This window comes from Nannospalax galili, unplaced genomic scaffold (assembly GCF_000622305.1).
Source record: "Nannospalax galili isolate Female #2095 unplaced genomic scaffold, S.galili_v1.0 scaffold408, whole genome shotgun sequence".
NCBI classification, from domain to species: Eukaryota; Metazoa; Chordata; class Mammalia; order Rodentia; family Spalacidae; genus Nannospalax; species Nannospalax galili.
The window spans coordinates 226,087-239,344 of record NW_008358662.1 but is presented as its reverse complement, the minus strand read 5'-3'; the positions used below and the strand labels follow the sequence as shown (position 1 = coordinate 239,344).

Below are 13,258 nucleotides of genomic sequence, written 5' to 3'. Positions count from 1 at the left end.
GAGAGAGAGAGAGAGAGAGGTCTTTTAAAAAGAGAAGATAGGGACTGGGGATGTAGCTCAGTTGATGGCCTAGCATGCACAAAGCTTTGAATTCAGTTCTAAGGACTGCACAAATCAGGTATGATGGTGCATGCCTGTAATTTCAGTGCTCAGGAGGTGGAGGCTGGAAGATCAAAAGTTCAAGATCATTATCAACCCCAAAGCAAATTTGAGGCCAGCCATGACTACATGAAACCTTATCTCAAAAAACAAAACCCTGAATGATGGATAACTGAATTTCCCTGCATTAATCTCTCAGTCCTAGAGTTTACTAAAATATATTACATGAGTTGCTTCTTTTTTTTTTAAATTTATTTTTATTAGCCGGGCGTGGTAGTGCACGCCTTTTATCCCAGCAGAGGCAGATGGATCTCTGTGAGTTTGAGGCTAGCCTGGTCTACATAGTGAGTTCTAGGTCAGCTGGGCCTACAGGGAGACCATGTCTCAAAAAGACCAAAAACATTAAAAAAATTTTTTTTAATTTATTACTTTTATGTGTATGTATGTATTGCCTGCATGTAGATAAGTGCATCTGTGTAGTACAGTGCCTGTGGAGGTCAGAAGAGGCTGTCAGATCCCTTGGGACTGGAGTTATGGACAGTTGTTAGCTGCCATGTGGGTGCTGGGATCCGAACCTGGGTCTTCTGCAAGAACAGCTGGTGTTCTTACTGCTGAGCCATCTCTCCAGCCCCCGAAGACTAAAAATTTTTTTATTTTTATTATTTTATGTGTATGAGTGTTATTTGCATGTATGTAAGTGCACCCATGTTGTTCAGTGCCCATGGAGGACAGACGAGGGTGTTGGATTCCTGGGAGCTAGAGTTAAGGACCGTTGTTAGCCACCATGTAGGTGGTGGGATTTGAACCCAGGTCTTCTGCAAGAACAGTTAGTGCTCTTAACCTCTGAGTCATCTCTCCAGCCTCCATGAGTTGTTTCTCTTTGCAGCTAGGTAGAGACATCTGTTCATTTTATATATGATCTAACTTGAAGCAATATATATTGAAGACTTAAAGACTTTAAAGATGTATGAACTCTCACTTTTCCCTAACAAAGTGTAATTCCTTATGTATGCTCAGATTGACTGTAGTCAAAGCACTTTTTTTGTCTTTAGTTTGGTTTTGCAGTGCTGGAGATGGAGCCCAGGGACTCATGAATGCTAGGTACTGATGTCCTCGTGAGCAGTGCAAATACTAGAGATGTTTGGTTTTAGAGCACTAATTCCAATAGTATCTAAATTATGCACAGTATTCTAAAATAAGCAGTGTGTACTTGTGTAATAGGATGGAAAAATACCCTTTTGATGATTAGGTAATTTTTGTAGTGTTTGGGAGTATAAAAATACTGACTTTTGGGGCTGGAGAGATGGGTCAGCAGTTAAGAACACTGGCTGTTCTTGCAGAAGACCCGGGTTCGAATCCCAAAAACCCACATGACAATTAATAACTGTCCGTAACTCCAGTTCCAGGGGATCCAACAGCCTCTTCTGTCCTCTCAGGGCATTGCACGACATGGGTGCATTTAACCTACATGCGGGCAATACACGTATCCACATAAAAATAATAAATAAAATTTAAAAACTACTGACTTTTAAAAAATTATTGATCATTTGATAATGCGAATCTGGTGATACCTTTAAAACATGATAGTCTTCATAAAATTTGTCTCTTAGTAAGCTTCAGGATAGATTTCCTATATTTTCATGATAAGTTGAGGATATTTTCCTTAACACTGAATTCCATGTGTATGCATGTGTGGGTATATGTAAAAGTGCAGGTTTGTGTTGTGTATATGGTTGTGTATATGTGTGGAAGCCAGAGGTCAACCTTGGGTATTTTTTTTTTTAATTTTATTATTTTTATTTTATGTGTAAGAGTGTATTGCCTGCATGTATGTGAGTGCACCATGTTGTGCAATGCCTTGGAGGTCAGAAGAGGGCTTTAGGGCTTTGGAGTCCCCTGGAACTAGAGTTAAGGATGGTTTGTAGCCACCATGTGGGTGCTGGGAATCGAACCCAGGTCCTCTGCAAGAGCAGTCAGTGCTTTTAACTGCTGAGCCATCTCTTCAGCCCTGGGTGTTCTTTAGGAGCCATCTCTTGTTTCTTTGAGACAGTCTCTCAGTGGGACCTGGGGCTTGCCAGTAGACAGACTTAACTATTAGCAAGCCCCAGGAACCGTCTTTCTTCTATAATCCCCAGGGATTACAGGCATTCCTCCCTCCCTCCCTCCCTCCCTCCCTCCCTCTCTCTCTCGTGGGTTCTGAAAATCCAACTCAGATCCTCATGTCTGCATAACAAACATTTTACTGACTGAGCCATCTCCCCCACCCCATATATCTGAACTTTTTTATCAGTAAAACTTGAGTAAATTTTAAAACCAGAAAAGTTAGACTTGTAGATAAGACTTATTTATTAAAAATGGAGAGCATCTCTGGGTAGTGTCACATGAGTAGATAATTCAACTATTAAAAGAGTAAGACATATTTCTCTTAAAGAAGTTAACACTATTCTGCCATTGATTGAAGATTTTCCCACAGAAAAAGTAGTATGTGTGTCATTGAAATCTTGTTGTTCTTTCTTCTTCCCCCCTCCAGAAACTGAAAAACAATAGATTTAGAATATAGAAGCTTTTACATAGTAAAATTAAAATTTGTTTATATGGAACAAACTAAGGATTAAAACTTAATTTAGCTAGGTGTGGTGGTGCACACCTTTAATTCCAGTAGAGTCAGGTAGATCTCTTTGAATTCAAGGCCAGCCTGGACTACATAGTGAATTCCAGGGCAGCCAGTGTTACAGAGTGGGTTTTTGCTTGCTTGCTTTCTTTTCTTTTCTTTTCTTTCTTTCTTTCTTTCTTTCTTTCTTTCTTCACAAAGCCCAGGATGACCTTAAATTTACTATATAGCTTGTATTCCTGGTTTTCCTGCCTCCACCTCCCAGGTGCTAGGATTATAATCTGACATTACAGTCATGTGACCATTCCTGGCAAGACAGACACCTTTCTTCCTCTTCTCCTCCTCCTCCTTTTTTTTTTATTTTTGCTATTGTTTTGAAACAGTGTCTCCCTGTAGCCCCATCTGGCCTGAAACTCACTATGTAGACAAGGCTAGTCTGGAATACATAGAGATCTGCCTGCCTCTGCCTCCTGACCCTCCCCCTCCCCCTCCCTTTTTTAAGAGCTGAAGAGATGGCTCAGCAATTAAGAGCACTGACTTCTCTTCCAGAAGACCTGAGTTTGATTCCTAGCACCAACATGGCGGCTAACAACTGTCTGTTACTCTAGTTCCAGGGGATATAACACCCTCTTCTAGCCTCCAAGGGCATTAGGCATCTGCCACTGCAGCAAGAAGAAAATTTATTTTCTTTCTAAGGTGTGTGGGTATGTGTTTGTGTGTGTGTTGAAACAGGGTCTCCCCTGAGCTGGCCTAGAATGTGCTACATAGACCAGGCTGACCTTGATCTCACAGAGCTCTGCTTGCCTCTGCCTCTCAAGTGCTGGGATTAAAGGCGTATACCACCAAACATGAGTTTTGCTTTTAAAAATATTATTTTTTGAGTGGTCAAAAAACTTCTTATTCTAAAACTTGTATTACGCTGGGCGTGGTGGCTCACGCCTGTAGTCCCAGCACTTGGGAGGCAGAGGCAGGCGGATCTCTTGTGAGTTCAAGGCCAGCCTGGTCTACACAGTGAGTTCCAGGACAGCTGGGGCTACAGGGAGACCCTGCTTCAAAAAGACAAAAAAACCCACAAAACTTGTATTACAATCAATCGCTTGTTTTATCTTTGAACACTAGTATCTTATGCTACTACATTCCCATTTATTGACAAATGGGTAAATATTGATAGATATAAAAATAGCATTCACTTAAATACTTTGGTTTCAAGGTAAAATATTTTATTTTTATGTGTATTGAGTATATTGCCTGCATCTGTGTAAATGCACCCATGTTGTACAGTGCTGGAGAGTTGGCTCAGGGTCTTTAACATATGTACCACTGAACTATACCTGCAGCTCATTTTAGGTTTAAAAATTTTTTTTAATTACATTTATTATTTATTTGTGTGTGTGATGCACATGTGGAGGTCCGTGGTCTACTCTTCAGTGTGATTCTAGGGATCAAGCTTAGGTTGTCAAGCTTGGTGTCAAGCATCTTCATTCACTGATTCAATTCACTGGCCCTCACTTTAGGCTTAACATTGCATAACTCTCATTTCAGCTTTTTACTTACAATATAAGTGCAGAATTTGCTTTTTTGTTTTGTTTTTGGTCTTCTTTGTGACAGGGTCTCTCTGTAGCTCCAGCTGTCCTGGAACTCACTATGTAGACCAGGTTGGCCTTGCACTCACAGAGATCTGCTTCCTCCTGCCTTCCAAGTGCTGGGATTAAAGGCGTGCACCACCATGCTGGGCCTGAAAGAAAGCATTCTTTAAGCACAGTGGAGGATGAGAGATCTTCATTCTACCATGTTACTTTGTTACTTATGTTCCCTATGATGACTAGAGATGAGAAATAGTCCAGAAACTGGGAACACAGTTCCCACATCCTGACACCACCTATGTCCTCAGAGAGAGGCAGCACCGTTGCACATACCTGGTTAACCAACATTTTCTGGGACGTGTCAGTAGCATGATCACGTGATTTCTGTGTGCTTGCCTCACAAAAGCAGCACATAATCTCTAGTTACATGGATACACTGATACATTCTTTAGGATATGGTAATCACACCATTGGTGCCTGCTTTCAGTCTGTGTTGTACAAGATATTCCCACTTCCTGGTTAAATGGATCCACTTTGACCTTTCCTGTAAAATGGGAAGATCACAGGTGATGAATATAAAAACTGACTACATAAAATTACTGACCTATATGGGGATCTCACTTGCAGCCTGGCATCATGAGTAGCTCCGTTCCCTAACCAATCAAACTGAAGACGAAGGGCAATGCTCAAATGCATTTTTTTCCTTCAGCCATACATGACAACAAGTGTATTTCATGTTTTATGCATCTCATGGAAGAAGTAAGACACTGTATCACCAGCAAGGCTGAGGTCTGTGGTGCACCAATATTTGGGGAACGCAGGGATGGAAAGGTAAGGAATGAACTGGGTGGACTTAATAAAGTGGTTTCTCCTGAAAATTTCCACTTCTTATAAAGGTAGTAAGTATTCATTGAAAAATTCAATTAGAAGTTAAAAAGTCTTCCATTCCTCTATGCCCATCTTACATGTAGAGTTAAGGACTATATTGTTAATAGGCCTTTATGCTTCTTTTACCCCCCTCTATTTAAGACAAGAATCTCATGTAACTCAGGCTGGCCTCAAAGTTGCTAGGTAGCAGAGGATGGCCTTGAAATACTGATTCTCCTGTCTCTACCTTCCAAGTGCTGGGATTACAGGTGTGAGTCACTGTGCCTGAACGTGTATATCTTCCCAGATTTCCTATACATGCACAAAAAATATTTTTAAAATTACCTCAGAAAGAAGCTTCCATTGCACATGCTCGTTTGCTGTTAGCTTTTCTCTTCACCCTATGGCATACATGAGATTGTCAGTTTCCCTTTATATTCATCACCTGTGATCTTCCCAGTTTTACAGGAAAGGCCAAAGCACATCCATTTAACCAGGAAGTGGGAGTATTTTGTACAACACAGACTGAAAAGCAGATACCACTAGTGTGATTGCTGTCGAATGTCAGTCTTCCATTTATCTGTCCCCATCTTGCATGCTCAGTTTTGTTATTCAGCACATTTGATGAAATTTTTATTTGTGAATTGTGTGTTTTATTTCTAAATTCCTACTGGTTGTCTAGACTTTTAATTTTTCTTAGTGGTTTTATTTTTCTCTGTCAGGCCTTTTGTTACCTTTTAATTATTATTATTATTTACTGTTTTTATGGTCTTGGTGATGGGAACCCAGGACCTCAAGCATAATATGAAAGTGCTGTACCACAGAATAACATCCTAGTAGTAGTAGGATGTAGTTTTTTTAAGTGACTATATCCCTTGAAACTTGTATAGTCATTGTTTTTCCTAGAGCCGTTTGACCTTCTGCTTTGTCTTTATCTTTCTTTTTCCTTATTTTAACTTTTCTCAAGTTTTCAGCAGTACTTGATTATATATTTGAATAGTAGTTTGTTTTGACTGGTAAAATTGGTTAGCTAAATTGCCTTTCTTTTAGAGTTAAGTCCACTGTTTTCCTGGAGGGCAGACCTCATTTTGTGGTGTGGTGTGGTGTGGTGTGGTGTGGTGTGGTGTGGTGTGGTGTGTGTGTATAGTGAGGAGAATAAAGAAGGGCACTTGTAGAGTAATAGGGCAGCTGCCACATTTGCCAAGGGAAGCATGTTACAGTCTGAGGTGGCATTATTGTAGTTTATTTCAGTCTTGGACTGAACTGTTTTTTGTTTCTCATCCTCTTTCTCTCTCCTCTTTCTCCTTAAATCCATCATGGGTCTATGTTCTGACATTAGAAGCTTTATGCTGCCTTAGTCTCCTGCTGTAGGTTTTTTTCCCAGTTTATTGTTAGGTTATTTCGAAAGCAGTTTTCTAGCAAAGCCTAGGGTAACTTTTCTCTTAAAATGGGAATTAGGAGTGGCCACCTGGACAAGGAGGTGCCCTATGGAGGGAGAGTCCTGTACTGTACTACAACCCTTGTCATTGAAATGCCACTGAATATAGAGCCTTTAAAGTTTTTTCATTTACTTTAAAAAAAATGTGTGTGCCTGTGTGTGCCTATGTGTGCATGCACGCATATTTGCAAGTTTTGGTACACATGGTGGAGGTCTGAGTACAACCTTGGGGAATTCTCTTCCACCATGTGTGTCCTGGGGATTGAACTCAGGTCAGCAACTTTGGAGGTTGGGCCTTGACTGGCTAACCCATCTTGCCAGCCTATATAAAGCCTTTTTGAGCCATATCACTACAACTGTAATTTTGGGTTTCATTTTTCTCTAGTTTATTCATCAATATGAGCCTGTTGCCCACATTTGTGGTATCTTCAAATATTCTTAAAATTTGTGGGTAAGGTATACCAGCCTTGAGAAGTAAGTGCATCCTCTTCTGACACTTGACAGTAACTGAGGAAGCAGCTTGAGTCCATTGCTACTTCACTTTGCACTGTGATCAGGATTCCATGCCAAGGCATACTGTCTTTCACATTAGAGACCTTGTAAGAAATCCTGACTTCTGGCCTAATATTATTCCTACTGACATTATTTCTTCTTTTTTTTCTTTTCTTTTTTCTTTTTTTTCTCTTCTTTGCTTTTCTCATTCTCTCTCTCACTCTGTGTCTCTGTCTCTCTGTCTGTCTCTATCACTCTGAGACCTGATCTTTCTTTGTATGCTTGGAACCTGATAGGTAAACCAGGTTGGTCTCAGACTCACAGAGATCCACCTGCATCTGCATCCCAAGTGTTGGGACTAAAGTTGTGCACCACCATGCCCAGCACAGTTTTATTTTTTTAAGAAAAAATTTGAGATTTATTTATATGTGTATGAGTATTTTGCCTGCATATATATAAGTTTATCAAATGCATGTATGTAGTATCCATAGAAGCCAGAAGAGGGTGTTAGTTTGTAATTGGAGCCACACATAGTTAGTTGTTAGCTGCCATGTGGGTTCTGGGAACTGAACTTGAGTTTTCTGTGAGAGTGGCACATGCTGTTAACTTCTGTCTCTCCAGTCCCCTAAATCTTTTTTAAATCTCTGGACTTTGCATTATTCATTCAGTAAAAGACAGTTTCACATCTGTAATGCTAGCACTTGGGAGACTGAGGTAGGAGGAGTGTTCAAAGTTCAAATCCAGTGTGGCCTACAGTCCTGAATTACAAGTTAGCCTGAGCTACAGTGGAGAGAGGGGTGGGGTGGGATGGGGCAGGGGAAGAGAACACAAAAGTTTTTTTTTTTTGGGTCTTTTTGAGACAGGGTCTCCATGTAGCCCCAGCTGGCCTGGAACTCACTGTGTAGACCAGGCTGGCCTTGAACTCACAGAGACCTGCCTGCCTTTTCCTCCCAAGTGCTGGGATTAAAGGTGTGCGCCACCATGCCTGGCAAGAACACAAAACTTAAAGTTCTTGTGTATATCTCATGTCTGGGTTTATAATATTGCTTTGACTGGGTAGAGAGTTCTCGATTCAGTCAGTGTTTCTGAAGTAATGGGATCAAAACGAGTACCTATATAATCTTCTTCCCCAAACCAGAATCCTCCAGTCTAATCATGAGAAAAGTATCTGATAAATCCCAGCTGAGGGACAGTCCACAAACTACCATAAAACATCTCAGTTACAAGTCAGGACTTGATGTTTTAACCTTAACCTTGGTTTCTTCTCTTTCCTTCTCTATACTCAGTCTTTAGAATGAAGCTATGGTTCAGCTCCCACTGAAAAATCAGGGAGTTAAATACACTTCACCTCCTTCAGAGTAGAGTAACCATCTACATATCCCTGAAAGATTTGAATCTACCCCAATTCATATACTCACGTTTTTTTTCTGTTTGGTCTTTTTGAAACAGGATGTCCCAGTAGCCCCAGCTGGTCTGGAACTCACTATGTAGACCAGGCTGGCCTTGAACTCACAGAGATCCGTCTGCCTCTGCCTCCTGAATGCTGGGACTAAAGGTGTGCACCACCATGCCTGGTTCATATTCAGTTTTTAAAAAATTTTTATTTTATGTGTATGTGTGTGTTGCCTGTATGTAAGTCAGTGCACCTGTGTCATGCAATGCCTGCGGAGGTCAGAAGAGGCTGTCAGATCCCCTGGGACTGGACAGTTGTTAGCTGCTATGTGGGTGCTGGGATTCGAACCTGGGTCTTCTGCAAGAACAACCAACCAGTGTTCTTAACTGCTGAGCCATCTCTCCAGCCCCATATTATTCAGTTTTTTAATAAGTATAGAGTAAATATTTTACTGACATTTTTAATATGGTAGGAAACTAATATACAATCATCTCCCGTTTGATGTTTTCTTATTTCTCTATTGCAACAGGAGAGATAACAAGATCCAGTGGGAATACATGAAATCTCAGATTACTCTTTATACAAAAAAAACACCTTAGTAATAGTTACAAGTCACACAGCCTGCTGGGGTCATGTGATACATACCTGCTCCCAGCTTTATGTAACCTTGTAAAGATATAAGTATAGTTTTTGTTTTTGTTTGGAGGCAGGGTCTCACCATGCAGCCCTCACTGGCCTCAAACTCAGAGATCACCTGCCTCTGCCTCCTGGGTGCTGAGATCAAAGGAATGTGCCACCCCACCCAGCTTCACAAAGGAACATTTTTGTTACTGCTATTCTCACCTTTTTTGTTAAGATATGAGAGAAGTTTATAGGGAGCCACAGTTACCAGTAAGCACTACTCTTGTGCCTAAGAAAATTCTGCTAAAACCCACATTTAGAGTAGTTGATGTTGTAAGTGGTCCAGATTACCATTGGGCTAATTAAATATCTCAGCTAGGATTATGTCCTGCTTTTATGTATCAAAACTTAGAATTTAAAGAGATGTAGCCATTATCTGATGAACTGAAAATGAGCCAATTTGCCTTCTGATCTTGCCTTTAGAAAGAAAGGCTTACTCTACAGGTACTGAGAGCACCATTTAAATGCCTTTTGTTTTTCTTCCTTGGGGGTTTCAGTCATGGCTTCTGTTCATTCTTGGTCCTGGTTACCTTGTAAATGTTTTTTTTTTGTGTGTGTTCTTTACTCCTTTTTTGGTAGTCAGTGTTTCCCTATGTAGCTCTGGCTGTCCTGAAACTCTCAATGTAGACCAGACTGGCCTTGAACACAGAGATCTGTCTGCCTCTGCTTCTGCCTCTGTCTCCTCAGTGCTGGGATTAAAGGCATATGCTGCCTTGCTTAGCCCTGGTCTTTGCATTTTTTATAGCTTTTCAAATGATGATTGTAATTGACTGTGTTGCTTTAGTTATGAATGTCTGTGAAAATGTTTACTAGAGGATATTTGACTACTGAATTGTACAACTATACATGTATGTATACACACACCCCCATTTTCCCCTAAAGGACTTCATGTTGCTTTCTGCACATGTGTGGGATAGTATCTCCCATCTCAGATGAATGACTGAAGTGCCTTTGGATGCTGGTGTTAACTCAAGCAGTTGGAAGAGCACAGCAACAGTGGGGTTGAAAAATTATTGGTTGGTACAGTCTTTCCCTTTATCTTTGATGAACACTTTCCATAATAGCCTTTAAAAATGATCACAAATTTTAGAAAGTTAACAAAAGGAATTGCTGGTTGGCACAAAACAAACTGCAAAATTGTTTCTGTTGTTACTGAAGAATCTAGAAGACTGACAAACATAAATATCCTTAGGTGATGTTCTGGAAGACTATTACAGATTTTCTTATTTCAGCCCCATCCTGGTTGCCTCCTTATACAATCTTTGAACTTTACTCAAATGGAAATTGTGCCCTACTTTGCCTATACTTTCTCCATACATCATTATATGTAAAATTAATAACAGTCTTAAATTTAAGTGTCAGCAAAATTTATGACTGATTTTGTTTGACCTACACATTATATATTTTATCATGTTCAAAGAAATTTGTTCACTTTGGTCCCAGAAGTAATCAAATAGTTACATGACATTAAGCTTGCAAGGTATATGCTTAATTTTGATTTTTGATTAACATTTTCTTTTAGGTCTGACTTTGGGAGTTTTCCATGTAAATGTGCAGTTAGTAGAAATCAGAAACCATTTTACCTGCTTATACAAGTACAACTTAAGTAGGAGATTGACAGTTTTTGATACACATGCCTCTTTATTGAGTTTGAGTTTGTGTATTGGTTGTTCTTTTAACACCATACATTTCATTTGTTTAAAAGTTTGATAAACAGTTCTGCATTACTGTTTACTTCTAATCAGCTCCTTATATTTTGCCATACTTGTGATTTTTTTTTTTTAAATTTTAATTTTATTTATTTATTTTCGGCCTTTTTGAAGCAGGGTCTCCCTGTAGCTCCAGCTATCCTGGAACTCCCTGTGTAGACCAGGCTGGCCTTGAATTCACAGAGATCCATCTGCCTCTGCCTCCCAAGTTCTGGGACTATAGGCATGCCCCACCACGCCTGGCTTTCTTTTCTTTTCTTTTTTTTTTTTTTTAAATGAAATATATATTACAGGTATAGGTTGAAGGCTGTTTGTCATTGTCCAAATGTATCTACCTTCGTGAATTTAGGTACATCATTGTCAGGTAGCATACTGTGTGCTAGCATTTCAAATTTCCCAAATTGGTCTTCTGGTGAATGTGGCAGAACACTGAGAAAAGATTCATAACCACATTCTGTCACATGCTTATGATAATATATTTCAAGTATTCAGACATGGAAAAAAACCTGTCCATTTAAAAACTTAATCATTACCTTCTATGTGGTGTTGCTTGGAACGTACTCTGTGAAAACTGCCTAGAGGCATATCCATTTTGGAATTAACTTTCAGTTCTACTGTTTTTCACTAATGTAACTTTCTAGATTGGACAACAAACATGCTATTAGTAAACTCACTCTCAGTTGGTATTCATTATTGGATCGTGTTGAGAATGGTTTTACAAAAGGGGAAGATAAAATTCGAATAAATTCTACACTTACTGACCAGTGCAGAAGTTGCTTATGCTCCTTGATTTCCCCAATTCTTGAGTCTTCTGTTGTTCCAAAGTGCCTAGCTATGGACTATGGCTTTGTTTGTTTACCCTTTGCTTTAAACTGATCTGTTACATTTTATGTTTTTAAGGCTGGCAGTAGCCTGAGTTTGCTGTTAATGTTTAACACATTTTTTTGAGTGACTCAGAAAATTCTTAATATTGTACAAGATGGTACTTGAATTCTGTTTGCCTTTTTTCTTCCTGTATTAGAAAACCTTGGTGCTTTTTGTAAGTTATGTATAAAAGACATTCTTCTTAATATTTGTTCATATAATGACCTGATCCAGGAAAAATAAAATGGGAAAATGGACACTACTGACCTGCAAATAAAACTCATTATGTATTGGTTTTCGGACTGTTTACCCAACCTTGGGTGATATGCACCTTGTTAAGTCAGGGCTGTTTACCTATGTGGGATAACAGGCCCCATGATCTGATGAGGTTGTGAATGGGGAATGAGGACCTGGGAAAATGCAAAGGACCACAAAGATTGCAACAAATGTCATGGAAGCCAGGAACTTCTTCCATGAAGGGAAGCTTCAAAAACAGACCTCCATTCTATACTGGCTTCAAGTTTTCACACCACACTTACACTTTTGGGTTAGGAAATAACAATGGAAAATTTTCACTATCTGCAAGAGCCCAACACATCTGTTCACCAGCTTAACTAAGCCTAAACATCACGGTTATTCTTAGAACTTGATAGTTTATTGTTTTTTTTTTTGTGGGGGGGCGTTGGGGGGATCTTTTTGAGACAGGGTCTCCCTGTAGCCCCAGCTGGCCTGGAACTCAAAGAGCTCCACCTGCCTCTGCCTCCTGAGTACTGGGATTAAAGGTGTGTACCACCATGCCAGCTAAGCCTGAGTTTTCTTTTTGAAAAACATGTATTGTTTCTATTTTTTGTGTGTGAGTGTATTGCCTACATGTATGTAAGTGCAGCTGTGTCATCCAATGCCCACAGAGGTCAGAAGAAGGTGTTAGATCCCGTGGAACTGGAGTTTATGGACCATTGTTAGCTGCCATGTGGGTGCTGAAATTCGAACCCAGGTTTTCAAGAACAGCCAGTGCTCTTAACCGCTGAGCCATTTCTTCAGCTCCTGAGTTTTCTTATAAAATCTTCTTTAAAAGCAATCTTTTATAGATGGGAGCAGGTTCTCATGCAGCCAAGGTTGCCCTTAAAATCTTGATCCTCCTAATTCCACCTCCTGAGTGCTTGGATCCCAGGTGTGTGTGACCAACACCCAGTTTTTGCCATGCTGGGGATGGAACCTAGGCTTTTTGTATGCTAGGCATGCACTCTACCAAACGAGCCACAGCCTCAGCCCAAGAATCGCCTTGTCATTAGGAAACTTAGCTTCTTTGCATTCTGTGTCTTGCTATTTAACACATGGTTATATAGTGTATTTTAAAGTGGGGAGATACTCTTTTTGTGTAAGGGAGGAAGATCTAGAAAGCTATCAGGTTTTTTTTAAGTGGCAGGGAAACAATTCAAAAATAAGATAATAGTAACAAATCAGATAAGCTGCAACTGAACCAACAGACTTCTTGAGTTAAGAGTATTCAAGGGCCAGTTT

At 39.9% G+C, this 13,258-nt stretch overlaps 1 protein-coding gene and 1 long non-coding RNA gene across 3 annotated transcripts in view; one reads left to right on the top strand and one right to left on the bottom strand.

Moving 5' to 3' along the window:
* Positions 1 to 13,258, top strand: part of Wdr33 (WD repeat domain 33) — a 130,528-nt gene that overhangs the window by 68,648 nt on the left and 48,622 nt on the right. The gene's annotated exons all lie outside the window — the stretch shown is intronic.
* On the bottom strand, positions 4,406 to 12,002 carry LOC115068257. The gene is made up of 4 exons (XR_003847617.1): positions 11,636 to 12,002; positions 5,506 to 5,561; positions 4,627 to 4,837; positions 4,406 to 4,445 (listed from the first exon to the last, which is right to left on the bottom strand). It is a non-coding gene; the product is annotated as an uncharacterized LOC115068257 (long non-coding RNA).